Here is a 17,500-nt window from a genome sequence, read left to right as displayed (position 1 = left end):
AGAAAGCCATCGTGTCTGTGCTATTTGGAGGGAGTTACACTTTCTAACCTCACTAATGCCTTGCATTGTCTATATTAGATATATAACAACGGGCGGGCGGCGGGCGGGTGTGGCTTTAATGAAATGTTGGTTCGGGTGAGTGGCAAGTGGATGACGACTTTTGTGATGCAGTTTCGGATCATATAATTGCCTATCATTGCATCTATACTACACATATATATATATGTATATATATAATATATATATATATATAGTTTGAGTTTTTTCTTGCCCTGACGTAGGATCTGAGCCGAGGATGTCGTTGTGGCTTGTGCAGCCCTTTGAGACATTTGTGATTAAGGGCTATATAAATTAAGTTTGATTGATTGATTGATATATATATATATATATATATATATATATATATATATATATATATATATATATATATATATATATATATATATATATATATATATGTATGTACACACGAACACACACACACATACATGTATTGTTCTGCCCTCACTGTATGTGTTTAGGTCAGGGGTCGGGAACCTTTTTGGCTGAGAGAGCCATGAAAGCCAAATATTTCACAATGTATTTCCGTGGGAGCCATATAACATTTTTCAACACTGAAGACAACTAAATTTGTGCATTTTTAAGTATGACCAACATTTGTAGAGTATAATAAGTCTCTTATTCTTTTTAACAACATTGTTATTATAAAAGTTAACCAATAATACATATAATACTTCTTACCATTAATGCGACATCTTGAACAAGTGCGGTAGAAAACGGATGGTTGGATTAAATTGCATGAGAATGTTTTATAATTTGATTACCAGCGGAATTATTCATTACTTATCGTGTTAAGCAATGTCAGCTAAGATTTATCTGAGAGCCATATGCAGTCATCTGGCTCTAGAGCCATAGGTTCCCTACCCCTGGTTCAAACATTAGACCCCTTTTTACCTGCACTCTGCCTCCCGCTGTTTCCCACATCTACAAAGCAATTAGTTACCGACTGCCACCTACTGATATGGAAGAGTATTACACGGTTACTCGGCATAGCTCATTTGATAGAGTGGCCGTGCTAGCAACCTGAGGGTTCCAGGTTCGAGTCCCGCTTCCGCCATCCTAGTCACTGCCGTTGTGTCCTTGGGCAAAACACTTTACACACCTGCCCTCAGTGACACCCACACTGGTTTAAATGTAACTTAGATATTGGGTGTCATTTTGTAAAGCGCTTTGAGTCACTAGAGAAAAGCGCTATATAAATAAAATTATCTGAGAGCCATATGTAGTCATCAAAAGAGCCACGTCTGGCTTTAGAGCCATAGGTTCCCTACCCCTGGTTGAGGTTATACAGCTTGGCAGAGAGCTAATAACCAATCCAGGACGTTCTAATAAAGTTCCAAAGCAGATGAATCCATTTTGGCTCTTTATTGTTGTTGATCTTGTTTCGTCTTGCACTGGACTTTTATTTTGTATTATTATTATTGTAAAACTGAAATACACAATATGACAACGTATAAGCTGTATGATTCAATTAACATACTGAGATGTAATACACAATATGTAAACATTAGCTTTACACATATGTACAGCATTATCACCAAACAAATACTGCTGAGTGTTGAAACTATTTCGATGGTGGAAATATGCGACCGGCAGCCATTTTAAATCCTCAAACATTCATTAAAACAGTGCCCAAAAATCGTTTTTCAATACACATCTTACTATCAAATTTAGCCACTTTCCCCCTTAGTATTGAGTTACATAAACAAGTTAAACAGTTTACTTACAGACTTATCTTTTCCAAGGCTTGTTAGAGTTAACACAACTCGTCTACTTCTCATTGTTTGTGAACTGGACTAACATCGTAAACCGGAAGTGCCTAAACTAAACCGGAAGTGCCAAACTAATGACGCGCGGCATTTCCCATCGCCACAAGGTGTCAGTAATAGTCCACAATAAAACGGGCATAACATATATATATATATAGATATATAATATATCTATATATATATATATATATAGATATATTATATATCTATATATATATATATATGTATGCAGTGGGGCAAAAAAGTATTTAGTCAGCCACCGATTGTGCCAGTTCTCCCACTTAAAGGCCTACTGAAATGAGATGTTCTTATTTAAACGGGGATAGCAGCTCCATTTTATGTGTCATACTTGATCATTTCGCCATATTGCCATATTTTTGCTGAAAGGATTTAGTAGAGAACATCCACGATAAAGTTTGCAACTTTAGGTGCTAACAGAAAAGCCCTGCCTCTACCAGAAGTCGCATATGATGACGTCACATGTTTGATGGCTACTCACATATTCACATTGTTTATAATGAGAGCCTCCAACAAAAAGTGCTATTCGGACCAAGAAAACAACAATTTCCCCATTAATTTGAGCGTGGATGAAAGATTCGTGTTTGAGGATATTGATAGCGACGGACGAGAAAAGAAAAAAGAAAAAAGTTAAAACAAATTGGGACGGATTCTGATGTTTTTAGAGACATTTACTAGGATAATTCTGGGAAATCCCTTATCTTTCTATTGTGTTGCTAGTGTTTTAGTGAGTTTAATAGTACCTGATAGTCGAAGGGTGTGTCCACAGGTGTATACATACATATATATATACATATATATATATATATATATATATATATATATATATATATATATATAAAAATATATATATATATATATATATATATATATATATATATATATATATATATATATATAATATACATATATATACATATGTATAATATACACATATATATATATACATATTACATATATACAAACCCTCTATACATACATACATACATACATACATACATATATATATATATATATATATATATATATAATATACATATATATACATATGTATAATATACACATATATATATATATATACATATTATATATATACAAACCCTCTATACATACATACATACATACATACATACATACATACATACATACATACATACATACATACATACATATATATATATATATATATATATATATATATATATATATATATATATATATATATATATATATATATATATACTGTATATATCTGTCTTGATTGGATTGTCCAGAGAATAGTGCTCGATACCGTGGTAGAGCGCAATAATCTGCTGATGATTGAGGGAACCCCTCATGAAACAGTTCTGTAGAGATGAAGTAGTCTTGTGATTTTTCCCACACCTACATATATATATATATATATATATATATATATATATATATATATATATATATATATATATATATATATACAAACCCCGTTTCCATATGAGTTGGGAAATTGTGTTGGATGTAAATATAAACGGAATACAATGATTTGCAAATCCTTTTCAACCCATATTCCGTTGAATCCCCCGATTCCTATTTTCAACAGTCCGTTCATTTGAGCAGGATAACGCTGAACACCATCTTAGTTTTTTACCTGTCAACTGTCGGTTTAGCATCTTTGTTTTCTACCTGTCAACTGTCAGTTTAAACTCCTCATCACCACTTCAAGATGGCGACCAAATTTCTCTCGTCACAGTAGCCAATGCTGTGTCTACTTAGAAGCTGTCTATGGGTCCAATACCCCAAACTCTCATATTCTCTGGCCATTGTGTGAAAAAGGCGCGTGCATTAGGATGACAGTGTGGTGCGTTCATGTGCAGCACGGCCATGGAAATCCAAAGAGTTTGGCCATTGTTGGAAGCTATGATAATAGTCCCAGCTGCGAGTTTGCTATTCCTGCTTCAGTGCTTTAAACACCACACTCATTCTCACCGTGCTGTTTATGTACATGCATTTGGGCTGTAAAACCAGCGCCGTAACTCACAGAGGGCCTTGTGAATTAGCCCCAATAAAAAGTGGAGGTGGGCCAAAGGAGACAAGGCATGGACAGAGCTGGTCTGGACAAGTTCCTGGATTGCGGCTGATTGTCTCCCCCTGTGGCTGCTGTTTACTCAAGCCCCAGCCATGTTTGATTGAATTCTCTGCTGCCTGAGCGAGGAGTGGAAAGACTCCTGGCTTCACGGGAGCGCTGACCCTTCCTCCTGTAGCATAACCGGAACACCGCAGAGGTGTACTTGCCCGCCGGGTGTCATTAACATTTAGCACTGACTCCGCCAACCTTTTCTACGTGCAAGGATATACAACTATCGGAAACTGCAGAGCCAAGTTTAGGGACTGATCAATAAACTTGGTATGGCCTTATTCCTGCGAGTGAGGTGCCCACCCATACGGAAATGTCGATACCAAATCGTCACGCTCAGAAATATCAATACCTTTGATACTTCGGTAAGTCCAGACTTTTTCTACCGAGGGCTAAAAAGTCAAAGTATGCAAAGGCCATGTTGACATCTGTTTAATTTTAAAACATTCTCAAAACATTTATAGTACAGGCCAATAGTTTGGACACACCTTGTCCTCATTCAATGTTTTTTTTTTATTTCCATGACTATTTACATTGTAGATTGTCAAATCAAAACTATGAATAAACACATGTGGGGTTATGTACTTTGCAAAAAAAAAAAAAAGGTGAAATATCTAAAAAAAATTGCTTTATTTTCTAGTTTTTTTTAAAATAGCCACCCTTTGCTTTGATTACTTTTTCGCATACTCTTGGCATTCTCTCCATGAGCTTCATGAGGTAGTCACCTGAAATGGTTTTCACTTCACAGGTGTCATAGTTTTGATGTGACAATCTACAATGTAAATAGTCATGGAAATAAAGAAAACACATTAAAATGAGAAGTTGTGTCCAAATTTTGGCCTGTACTGTACATATATAGACATACACACACATATATATATACATATATATATATACATATATATATAAATATTAGGGGTGTGGGAAAAAATCGATTCGAATACAAATTGAATCGTTTACGTTGTGTAATTCAGAATCGATTCTCATTTTTTTAAAATCGATTTAAAAAAAATAAAAAATTAAATCAATCCAACAAACCAATACACAGCAATACCATAACAATGCAATCCAATTCCAAAACCAAACCTGACCCAGCAACACTCAGAACTGCAATAAACAGAGCAATTGAGAGGAGACACAAACACGACACAGAACAAACCAAAATTAATGAAACAAAAATGAATATCATCAACAACAGTATCAATATTAGTTATATTTTCAGCATAGCAGTGATTAAAAATCCCTAGTTGACATTATCATTAGACATTTATAAAAAATAAAAATAAAGAACAATAGTGTCACAGTGGCTTACACTTGCATCGCATCTCATAAGCTTGACAACACACTGTGTCCAATGTTTTCACAAAGATAAAATAAGTCATATTTTGGGTTCGTTTAACAGTTCAAACAAATTTACATTATTGCAATCAGTTGATAAAACATTGCCCTTTACAATTATAAAAGCTTTTAAAAAAAATCTACTACTCTGCTAGCATGTCAGCAGACTGGGGTAGATCCTGCTGAAATCCTATGTATTGAATGAATACAGAATCTTTTTGAATCGGAAAAATATCGTTTTTGAATCGAGAATCGAATCGAATCGAAAAAAAATCGATATATTATCGAATCGTGACCCCAAGAATCGATATTGAATCGAATCGTGGGACACCCAAAGATTCACAGCCCTAATATACACACACACACACATTGTCGTTGCCGAATCGCCTCAGTTAAGATGATGGATCCAAGCGAGGTCGATAAGAGTTCACAGTTTGGGAGTTCAACTTCAAGTAGGGCAGTCCTTAAATAGTGGGATGGCCCCCATGAGTGTGTGTGTGTGTGGGGGGGGGGGGGGTGTGCAATGCCAGCGAGGCCACGAGTGACAGAAAATGTTAGAGAAGCACTAATGTAGAACGTTAGAGTCTAATATAAAAACCTATGCTGTTGTTTATCAAGCAGACAAAGACCTTATTGGAACATCGTTGTCAGTATTTGTCCTACCATAGCAATAATTGACATGTCAGTGTGTCCATGTTGTTTCTAAACATACAACATGGAGGCATCAGTGGGGTAAATATGGATAAATCTTGCCTGGATAAACATTATTGAGTGTATTTTCCGGACTATAGGTTTATAAGCCGCAACCACTAAATTTGAGAAAAAAAACTTATTTTTTCATACATTAGATATGACTTCTTTACACGGAAATATTTTTTAAATATTTATTTACATACCTTAATTGTTTCCCAACAGTTCAGCTAAACAGACTCAATATGTCCACGCTGATGTTTTGGTGAATTTACTGAGGAATTTGTGAAAGTGAAACAATACAAAAAGAATGCGGTTGTAAGTTAATAATACTAAAGCAGACACTGTGTTTACCGTATTTCCTTGAATTGCCGCAGGGGCGCTAATTAATTTAAAACCTCTTCTCACTCCGGCGCTTACCAAAGGCATGCGGTAAATTTAGGCCTGCGCTTATAAATTTGAGTGTGATGTAAGGATACCATCATGAAAAGCACATTTAATAAAAAAAAACATTATTATGGTCTTACCTTTACTTATAAATGAAGTCCATGCACAGCTCCTTCTGATCAAATGCATCGATAACTTATTTATAGAAGTCTTCCTTATCTTCAATTTTAAAAGTCTCTCTGTCTCGATGGAGATCTTCATTTATTACCTCCTGCTTCGATTGAAAGTTAAGTTTAGAAAACGGTTTTATTTTAGATATGTAATCATGTTAAAAGTGCAAGTGAGAGAAAAAAATAAACGATCGCTGCTCACTCTTGCTGCTTGTTGTCACTTTTTTCTGCAGCCGAGTAGTCGCAAGAAGGATCACTAGCGCCCTCTACCACCAGGAGGCGGGAGTCATTTAATGACTCATATTTGACACACGCAGCTACGGTATATCAATAAAACATAGCTGCTTACTGTTCTTTTTAGCATATTCAATAGCTTGGACCTTAAATCCTACTGAATAGCTCTTAATCTTCTTCCCTTTATGCGATTTCAAATTATTGAAATCAGCCTCCTCCATTTTGAAAATGATGACAGGTGAAGTGTCACTCGTGGCGTGACGAGTTTGACCCGGAGGAAATTCTAGGCATATGCTAATTATTTTGCGAAACGAGTTTTTCTAGGCAGGCGCATACTATACACCCGGCGGCATTTCAAGGAAATACGTTATGTGTATATAAAATTAGTTTTATTGTGTGTTTAATGTGCAGTGGGCCATTATAGAAAATAGCTGAGGGACACAAATGGCCTCTGGGCTGCACTTTGAGGGAAATTAAAGCTTTTTTTCCCAGCAGCCAACCCCTTATTGCATGTTCTGAACTCCTGTTTCACTGCAAGAGTTGTACTGAGCAGAAGAATGCACGGAGGAGGAGTTTTGATTCCACCATACTTGCAAACCTTGAGACCTCCGATTTCGGGATGTGGGGGGCGTGGTCGGGATGGGGCGTGGTTAAGAGGGGAGGAGTATATTTACAACTGTTGTGCACTGCACTCTCTATAAGCTGTAGATGTTATTGTCACATATGCTTGATTGATTGATTGATTACAACTTTTATTAGTAGATTACACAGTACAGTACATATTCCGTACAGTTGACCACTAAATGGTAACACCCCAATAAGTTTTTCAACTTGTTTAAGTCGGGGTCCACGTCAATCAATTCATGGTACAAATATATACTATCAGCATAATACAGTCATCACACAAGTATATCATCATAGTATATACATTGAATTATTTACATTATTTATAATCCGGGGGGTGGGATGAGGAGCTTTGGTTGATATCAGTACTTCAGTCATCAACAATTGCAGCAACAGAAAAATGGACATTGAAACAGTGTAGGTCTTACTTAGTAGGATATGTACAGCCAGCAGAGAACATAGTAAGTTCAAATAGCATAAGAACAAGTATATACATTAGAAATACATACGATTATTTATTTACAATCCGGGGGGATGGGATGTGAATGGAGAAGGATATTACCAAAAGGGTTCAACACTGGATGTGTTGTGGTGCATGTACAGTAGATGGCAGTATTGTCCTGTTGAAAAAGGTTACAACATTGCTGTTTACGGCAGACAAAAACGTGACTGCTGTTGTTGTGAGTTGTTACCGGGCTGGGAGGACGTTAATGAAACTGCCTAACAATAAACCCACATAAGAAACCAAGAACTTGCCCTCCATCATTCTACAGTTATAACGTCATTGGGCAGCCCTCTGTTTATATTGTGGGAAAGCGGACGTGAAAACAGGCTGTCCCCACTCAGGTCCGCATGGAGCTGGATGGGGCGTGGCCTCCAGCTCTGCCTGAATTTTGAGGGATTTTCGGGAGAAAATTTGTCCCGGGAGGTTTTCGGGAGAGGCGCTGAATTTCGGGAGTCTCCCGGAAAATCCGGTTGGGTTGGCTAGTATGGATTCCACCAAACTTTAATGAGGTTGTCACTGAAGTACATTTCCACATACTCTTAATAACCCATTCAGCTATTTTCTACCGCTTTTCCAGTTGGGGAAGGCGGGGGGGTGCTGGAGCCTATCTCAGCTGCATTCGGGCGGAAGGCGGCGTACACCCTGGACAAGTCGCCAGCCCATCACAGACTCTTAATAACCAATTATAGTAATAATACATCATTACTATATGGAGGCGGCATAGCTCGGTTGGAAGAGTGGCCGTGCCAGCAACTTGAGGGTTGCAGGTTCGATTCCCGCTTGTGCCATCCTAGTTACTGCAGTTGTGTCCTTGGGCAAGACACTTTACCCACCTGCTCCCAGTGCCACCCACACTGGCTTAAATGTAACTTAGATATTGGGTTTCACTATGTAAAGTGCTTTGAGCCACTTGAGAAAAGCGCTATATAAATATAATTCACTTCATTACCATAATATATAATCACATTTACATATACAGTAGTTACTTTGCATGCAGTCGGCCAAATGTTTGGAGCCCAAAAGGACTCCCCCTCTCCTCATTATCAGCCAACAACAACAACAACAACGCAGAAAGTCGAACCCCCGCTGTGAAAGATGGCCTCAGATGTCACTGCACAAACATACTTTGCAGGCGCAGCATTCAGCCCCATTCTTCAAACACACTTTTTAGCAGCCTCCGACCTTCACACCCGTCATGCAAACCTGTTGACGAGTGCTAAAGGGCTAAAGTGGCAGTGATGTGTCACGGCAAGCAACCAATCAGCGTTGAATAGCAAACGATTGGATTTACAGCCATTTTATGAATAAGAGGGAGGGGCTTTCATTGATCGTTGGCCGTGTATGTGTGTGTGTGTGTGTGTGTGTGTGTGTGTGTGTGTGTGTGTGTGTGTGTGTAAACGTACATGTATTACAACTACTAGCACGTCACCAGGTACCTTATGATGAGTGCCATGCATCAAAATGCTGTCAAAGAACTACAACAGCACGACCACAACAATGGAAATTAAGTGGAATAGTAGGGCTGTGGGCACCATTCAGAAGGATTTTTGAGTCAAAATCAATATGGTTTTAATAACATTGGGTGCCAGTTCTACCATGAACTACAGTCCTCTGTGAAACAGATCATCAGTTCTGATACATTTCTATATTACTTCAATGTAAAACCCCTTCTGTTGAATAAAATTCAATCCAAGTATTTAATTTAGTCAAAAAACATCTTTTCCCCAAAAATGTGTACAGCCATATCATTTGTTTGAGTGACTGGACAGGACAAAAAAATATTTATAAAAAAAAAAAAGACTAATTGATTAGATTTTTTAAAAATCGGTTATAAATAATCAGTTTTTTGGAGTGCTAGATGAGGCCCCTGGTCCACGAGGACACACGCACACACACACACACACACACACACACACACACACACACACACACACAATGGCAAGGTGTAAACACAGACACACACACACACACATGCAAGGTGTAATCACACACATAAGCAAGGCACACACACACATACAAAAAAATGACCAATTGATTCGATTTTTTAAAAATCGGTTATAAATAATCAGTTTTTTGGAGTGTATGCCATGTTTTAGTGGGAAATACACTAAAGTCTTGCTAGAAGAGGCTCCTGGTCCACGAGCACACACACACACACACACACACACACACACACACACACACACACACACATGAAAGGTGTAATCACGCACATAAGCAAGGCACACACACACATGAAAGACGTACGTACGCACACACACACACAAATGGAAGACGTATACACACACAAACACGCAAGGCGTATGCACACACAAACAAATGCAAGACATACACACACAAAAACAAGCCGTATACACACACACACATACACACAAATGCAAGGCCTACACACACACAAATGAAAGGCGTACGTACACACACAAACACACACACACACAAGGCGTACGCACACACATATGCAAGGTGTATACACACACGCACACCCACACACACACACACACACACACACACACACACACACACACACACACACACACACACAGGCAAAGCGTACGCACACACATATGCAAGGTGTACACACACACACATGCAGGGTGTACACACTCACACGTGCACACACACACACGCACACACAGGCAAGGCATACGCACACACATATACAAGGTGTAATCACACACACACATATGCAAGATGTACACACACATGCAAGGCGTACACTCACACACACACACAGGCAAGACATACGCACACACATATGCAAGGTGTACACACACACAAAGGCAAGGCGCACACACACAGGCAAGGCGCACACACACACACACACAAATGCAAGGCCTATGCACACACACCCACACACATGCAAGGCGTACGTACACACACACACACACACACACACACAAGCAAAGCGTACGCACACACATATGCAAGGTGTACACACACACACATGCAGGGTGTACACACTCACACACACGCGCACACACACACACACGCACACACAGGCAAGGCATACGCACACACATATGCAAGGTGTACACACACACAAAGGCAAGGCGCACACACACAGGCAAGGCGCACACACACACACACACACACAAATGCAAGGCCTATGCACACACACCCACACACATGCAAGGCGTACGTACACACACACACACACACACACACAAGCAAAGCGTACGCACACACATATGCAAGGTGTACACACACACACATGCAGGGTGTACACACTCACACACACGCGCACACACACACACACGCACACACAGGCAAGGCATACGCACACACATATACAAGGTGTAATCACACACACACATATGCAAGATGTACACACACATGCAAGGCGTACACTCACACACACACACACACACACACACACAGGCAAGACATACGCACACACATATGCAAGGTGTACACACACACACAGGCAAGGCGCACACACACAGGCAAGGCGCACACACACACACACACAAATGCAAGGCCTATGCACACACACCCACACACATGCAAGGCGTACGTACACACACACACACACACACACACACACACACAGGCAAAGCGTACGCACACACATTTGCAAGGTGTACACACACACACATGCAAGGCGTACACACATACATGCAAGGCGTATACACACACACACATACACACACACATACACACACATACACACACACACAGTGTTCAGGCTAAACACTTTGCCATCCACTCAGGTCAAGTGCTCCTCTATGGCTCGCTGGCTTGAGCGACTCTTATGGTAATCGTGGAGAAGCTATACATTTTAAAGAGGCCATTTCCGGTGGGCGGGAGGAGATAAGTTTGGGTCCAAATGCTTTCCCCCGCTGAGCCGCACATTCAAATCCTGCGGCTTTATCCTCAGCTCTTTCAGCCAGAAAAAAAAAAAAGTGAGCTGTCAGACAGCCAACAAAATAAGATCACAAGAAGGTCCATCAAAGCCTGCACCCACCCCCCTCCAAAATAAAAGACTTTCCTTTAGATTCACTCCTAATCTGCTCCTTATTTTTCCTACACATTTTTCACTTCCTTTCCAATCTCATACTGTCTCCTCTCCCACCTCACTTTCTAACTCCCACCTCATCATCTAACTCCCACCTCATCTTCTAACCCCCACCTCACCTTCTAACTCCCACCTCATCTTCTAACTCCCACCTCATCATCTAACTCCCACCTCATCATCTAACTCCCACCTCATCTTCTAACTCCCACCTCATCTTCTAACTCCCACCTCATCTTCTAACTCCCACCTCATCTTCTAACTCCCACCTCATCTTCTAACTCCCACCTCATCTTCTAACTCCCACCTCATCTTCTAACTCCCACCTCATCTTCTAACTCCCACCTCATCTTCTAACTCCCACCTCACCTTCTAACTCCCACCTCACCTTCTAACTCCCACCTCACCTTTTAACTCCCACCTCACCTTCTAACTCCCACCTCATCTTCTAACTCCCACCTCGCCATCTAACTCCCACCTCGCCATCTAACTCCCACCTCGTCATCTAACTCCCACCTCGTCTTCTAACTCCCACCTCGTCTTCTAACTCCCACCTCGTCTTCTAACTCCCACCTCGTCTTCTAACTCCCACCTCGTCTTCTAACTCCCACCTCGTCTTCTAACTCCCACCTCGTCTTCTAACTCCCACCTCGTCTTCTAACTCCCACCTCGTCTTCTAACTCCCACCTCGTCTTCTAACTCCCACCTCGTCATCTAACTCCCACCTCGTCATCTAACTCCCACCTCGTCTTCTAACTCCCACCTCGTCTTCTAACTCCCACCTCGTCTTCTAACTCCCACCTCGTCTTCTAACTCCCACCTCGTCTTCTAACTCCCACCTCGTCTTCTAACTCCCACCTCGTCTTCTAACTCCCACCTCGTCTTCTAACTCCCACCTCGTCTTCTAACTCCCACCTCGTCTTCTAACTCCCACCTCGTCTTCTAACTCCCACCTCGTCTTCTAACTCCCACCTCGTCTTCTAACTCCCACCTCGTCTTCTAACTCCCACCTCGTCTTCTAACTCCCACCTCGTCTTCTAACTCCCACCTCGTCTTCTAACTCCCACCTCGTCTTCTAACTCCCACCTCGTCTTCTAACTCCCACCTCGTCTTCTAACTCCCACCTCGTCTTCTAACTCCCACCTCGTCTTCTAACTCCCACCTCGTCTTCTAACTCCCACCTCGTCTTCTAACTCCCACCTCGTCTTCTAACTCCCACCTCGTCTTCTAACTCCCACCTCGTCTTCTAACTCCCACCTCGTCTTCTAACTCCCACCTCGTCTTCTAACTCCCACCTCGTCTTCTAACTCCCACCTCGTCTTCTAACTCCCACCTCGTCTTCTAACTCCCACCTCGTCTTCTAACTCCCACCTCGTCTTCTAACTCCCACCTCGTCTTCTAACTCCCACCTCGTCTTCTAACTCCCACCTCGTCTTCTAACTCCCACCTCGTCTTCTAACTCCCACCTCGTCTTCTAACTCCCACCTCGTCTTCTAACTCCCACCTCGTCTTCTAACTCCCACCTCGTCTTCTAACTCCCACCTCGTCTTCTAACTCCCACCTCGTCTTCTAACTCCCACCGCGTCTTCTAACTCCCACCTCGTCTTCTAACTCCCACCTCGTCTTCTAACTCCCACCTCGTCTTCTAACTCCCACCTCGTCTTCTAACTCCCACCTCGTCTTCTAACTCCCACCTCGTCTTCTAACTCCCACCTCGTCTTCTAACTCCCACCTCGTCTTCTAACTCCCACCTCTTCTTCTAACTCCCACCTCATCTTCTAAATCCCACCTCATCTTCTAACTCCCACCTCATCTTCTAACTCCCACCTCATCTTCTAACTCCCACCTCATCTTCTAACTCCCACCTCATCTTCTAACTCCCACCTCATCTTCTAACTCCCACCTCATCTTCTAACTCCCACCTCATCTTCTAACTCCCACCTCATCTTCTAACTCCCACCTCATCTTCTAACTCCCACCTCATCTTCTAACTCCCACCTCATCTTCTAACTCCCACCTCATCTTCTAACTCCCACCTCATCTTCTAACTCCCACCTCATCTTCTAACTCCCACCTCATCTTCTAACTCCCACCTCATCTTCTAACTCCCACCTCATCTTCTAACTCCCACCTCATCTTCTAACTCCCACCTCATCTTCTAACTCCCACCTCATCTTCTAACTCCCACCTCATCTTCTAACTCCCACCTCATCTTCTAACTCCCACCTCATCTTCTAACTCCCACCTCATCTTCTAACTCCCACCTCACCTTCTAACTCCCACCTCACCTTCTAACTCCCACCTCACCTTATAACTCCCACCTCATCTTCTAACTCCCACCTCACCTTCTAACTCCCACCTCATCTTCTAACTCCCACCTCATCTTCTAACTCCCACCTCATATTCTAACTCCCACCTCATCTTCTAACTCCCACCTCATCTTCTAACTCCCACCTCATCTTCTAACTCCCACCTCATCTTCTAACTCCCACCTCATCTTCTAACTCCCACCTCATCTTCTAACTCCCACCTCGTCTTCTAACTCCCACCTCGTCTTCTAACTCCCACCTCGTCTTCTAACTCCCACCTCATCTTCTAACTCCCACCTCATCTTCTAACTCCCACCTCGTCTTCTAACTCCCACCTCACCTTCTAACTCCCACCTCATCTTCTAACTCCCACCTCATCTTCTAACTCCCACCTCATCTTCTAACTCCCACCTCATCTTCTAACTCCCACCTCATCTTCTAACTCCCACCTCATCTTCTAACTCCCACCTCATCTTCTAACTCCCACCTCATCTTCTAACTCCCACCTCATCTTCTAATCCAGCCTCCAGGATGACACGCTTTTAGCCTCCCTCTCACCCCTGGCTAGGGTGTGTGTGTGTCTGTGTGCGTGTGTATGTGTGTGTGTGTGTGTCTGTGTGCGTGTGTGTATGTGTGTGTGTCTGTGTGTCTCTGTCTGTGTGTGCGTGTGTATGTGTGTGTTTGTGTGTCTCTGTCTGTGTGCGTGTGTGTGTGTGTTTGTGTGTGCGTGTGTGTGCGTATGTGTGTGTGTGTCTGTGTGTGTTTGTGTGTCTGTCTGTGTGTAAGTGTATGTGTGTGTGTGCCTGTGTGTGTGTGTGTGTCTGTGTGTGTGTCTGAGTGTGCTTGTGTCTGTGTGTGTGTGTCTGTGTGTGTGTGCGTGTCTGTGTGTGTGTCTTTGTGTGTGTCTTTGTGTGTGTCTGTGTGTGTATATATGTCTCTGTGTGTGTGTGCATGTCTGTGTGTGTATGTCTGTGTTTCTGTGTGTGTGTGTCTTTGTGTGTGTCTGGGTGTGTGTTTGTGTGTGTGTATGTCTGTGCATGTGTGTGTGTGTCTGCGTCTGTGTGAGTCTGTGTGTGTGTCTTTATGTGTGTCTCTGTGTGTGTGTGTCTGTGTGTGTATGTCTGTGTGTGTGTGCATGCCTGTGTGTGTATGTCTGTGTGTGTTTGTGTCTGTGTGTGTGTCTGTGTGTCTGTGTGTGTGCGTGTCTGTCTTTGTGTGTGTCTGTGTGTGCATGTCTGTGTGTGTGTCTTTGTGTGTGTCTGTGTGTCTGTGTGTGTATATATGTCTCTGTGTGTGTGTGCATGTCTGTGTGTGTATGTTTGTGTTTCTGTGTGTGTGTGTGTCTGTGTGTGTATGTCTGTGTCTTTGTGTGTGTCTGTGTGTGTGTATGTCTGTGTGTGTGTGCATGTCTGTGTGTGTATGTCTTTGTTTCTGTGTGTGTCTTTGTGTGTGTCTGTGTTTGTGTGCATGTATGTCTGTTTGTGCATGTGTGTGTGTCCGCGTCTGTGTGTGTGTGTCTGTGTGTGGGTCTTTGTGTGTGTGTGTGTCTTTGTGTGTTTGTGTGTGTGTGTCTGTCTGTGTGTGCGTGTCTGTGTGTGTGTCTGTGTCTGTCTATGTGTGTGTATGTTTGTGTGTGTGTGTGTATGTGTCTTTGTGTGTGTCTGTGTGTGTGTGTGTGTCTGTGTGTGTGCATGTCTGTGTGTGTATGTCTGTGTGTGTGCATGTGTCTGTGTGTGTCTGTGTGTGCCTGCGTCTGTGTGTGTCTGTGTTTGTGTGTGTGTGTGTGTGTGTGTGTGTCTGTGTGTGTCTGTGTGTGCGTGTTCTTGTATTTCTGCCCTTCTTGAGACACAAAGAAGGAAAAGTATCTTCCATATGAGGAGGTGTGAAGAAGTGATGACATAAATCATGGTCCCAATAACATTGCATCTAATAGACAATGTCTCATTTGTGGTGATATCTATCAAAATGAGGGTGAGGGATTTGTCACATTGACTGTGTGTCGCTTTTAAAAGTGCTCCCCCTCTGGTCAACATATGAAATAACAAGTGTGTGTAACAAATTGAAATGTGCCCCCTTTGGCCAAATTGTATTAAAAAAAACAATATGTATGTAGTGACACACTGTAATAACTTGGAGTAAATAAAACAAAACAAAAAATAAATAAATAAATAAATGGACTAAAATACTTTCTCACAATGGGTCAATTTTTTTCTTATAAAATTGGAAACAATTTATCATATTCTTTTCGTTTCTGAAATATTGCAATATTTTCTCGTAAAATTATGATTTTTTTTTTAAAGTAAATTGATTACTTTTTAATGCAAAGTGGTGACAGTTGTCATATAAAATTCTGACTTGTATCACAATATTGCCAATGTTTTTGTTGTCCTTGTAATATAGTGAACGTTTTGGAGTAAAATGATGACTTTTGTCATCATTTCGCCAAGTAAAATTTGGATTATTATTATGATATTGCCAACATTTCAAAATGTGACTTTTGTCCAGTAAAATTACTTTTCATAAACTTGTCAACATTTTTTAAGGTTTTCTTGTAGAATTGCGACTGTTATTGAATAAAATTCCAACTTTTATCATGTCATTGCACAAATGTTAAGATTTCTTGTAAAATTTTGACTTGCATGGAGTAAAATGACTTTTATTATAATACTGCCAACATTCCAAGTTTTTATTGTGAAATTTCAACTCATTTTTCATAACAAGCTTGTTAATATGTGCATAGTATGTTTATATTATTCATGTTTTAAATACACTTCTTTAAGGCATTTTCTCAGGTCTCAAAACGGTTACAAATATAAGAATGTGTGTGTGTGTGTTTGTGTGTGTGTGTGTGTAAGCATACGCGTGTGTGTGTGAATGTGTAATTGTGTGTGTGCGTGTGTGTGTGTAAGCATACGTGTGTGAGCGTGTAAGTGTGTGTGTGCACATCTGTGTGTGCGTGTGTGTGTGTGTGTGTGCTGTGAGTGTGTAAGTGTGTTTGTGCATGTGTGTGTAAGCATACGTGTGTGTGAGTGTGTAAGTGTGTGTGTGCACATCTGTGTGCGTGTGTGTGTGTGCTGTGAGTGTGTAAGTGTGTTTGTGCGTGTGTGTGTAAGCATACGTGTGTGTGAGTGTGTAAGTGTGTGTGTGCACGTCTGTGTGTGTGCAAGTGTGCAAGCATACGTGTGTGTGTGTTAGTGTGAGTGTGCATGTCTTTGTGTGCAAACATACGTGTGTGTGTGTGAGCGTGTAAGTGTGCACGTCTGTGTGTGAGTGT

The 17,500-nt window shown here is 41.3% G+C and overlaps 1 long non-coding RNA gene across 1 annotated transcript in view; it reads right to left on the bottom strand.

The window, feature by feature from the left end:
• LOC133540058 (uncharacterized) overlaps positions 1-17,500 on the bottom strand; it is a 567,296-nt gene that overhangs the window by 69,771 nt on the left and 480,025 nt on the right. The window lies entirely within an intron of this gene.

This window comes from Nerophis ophidion, linkage group LG21 (assembly GCF_033978795.1).
Source record: "Nerophis ophidion isolate RoL-2023_Sa linkage group LG21, RoL_Noph_v1.0, whole genome shotgun sequence".
NCBI classification, from domain to species: domain Eukaryota; kingdom Metazoa; phylum Chordata; class Actinopteri; order Syngnathiformes; family Syngnathidae; genus Nerophis; species Nerophis ophidion.
This window is presented reverse-complemented; position numbering and strand designations above follow the sequence as displayed.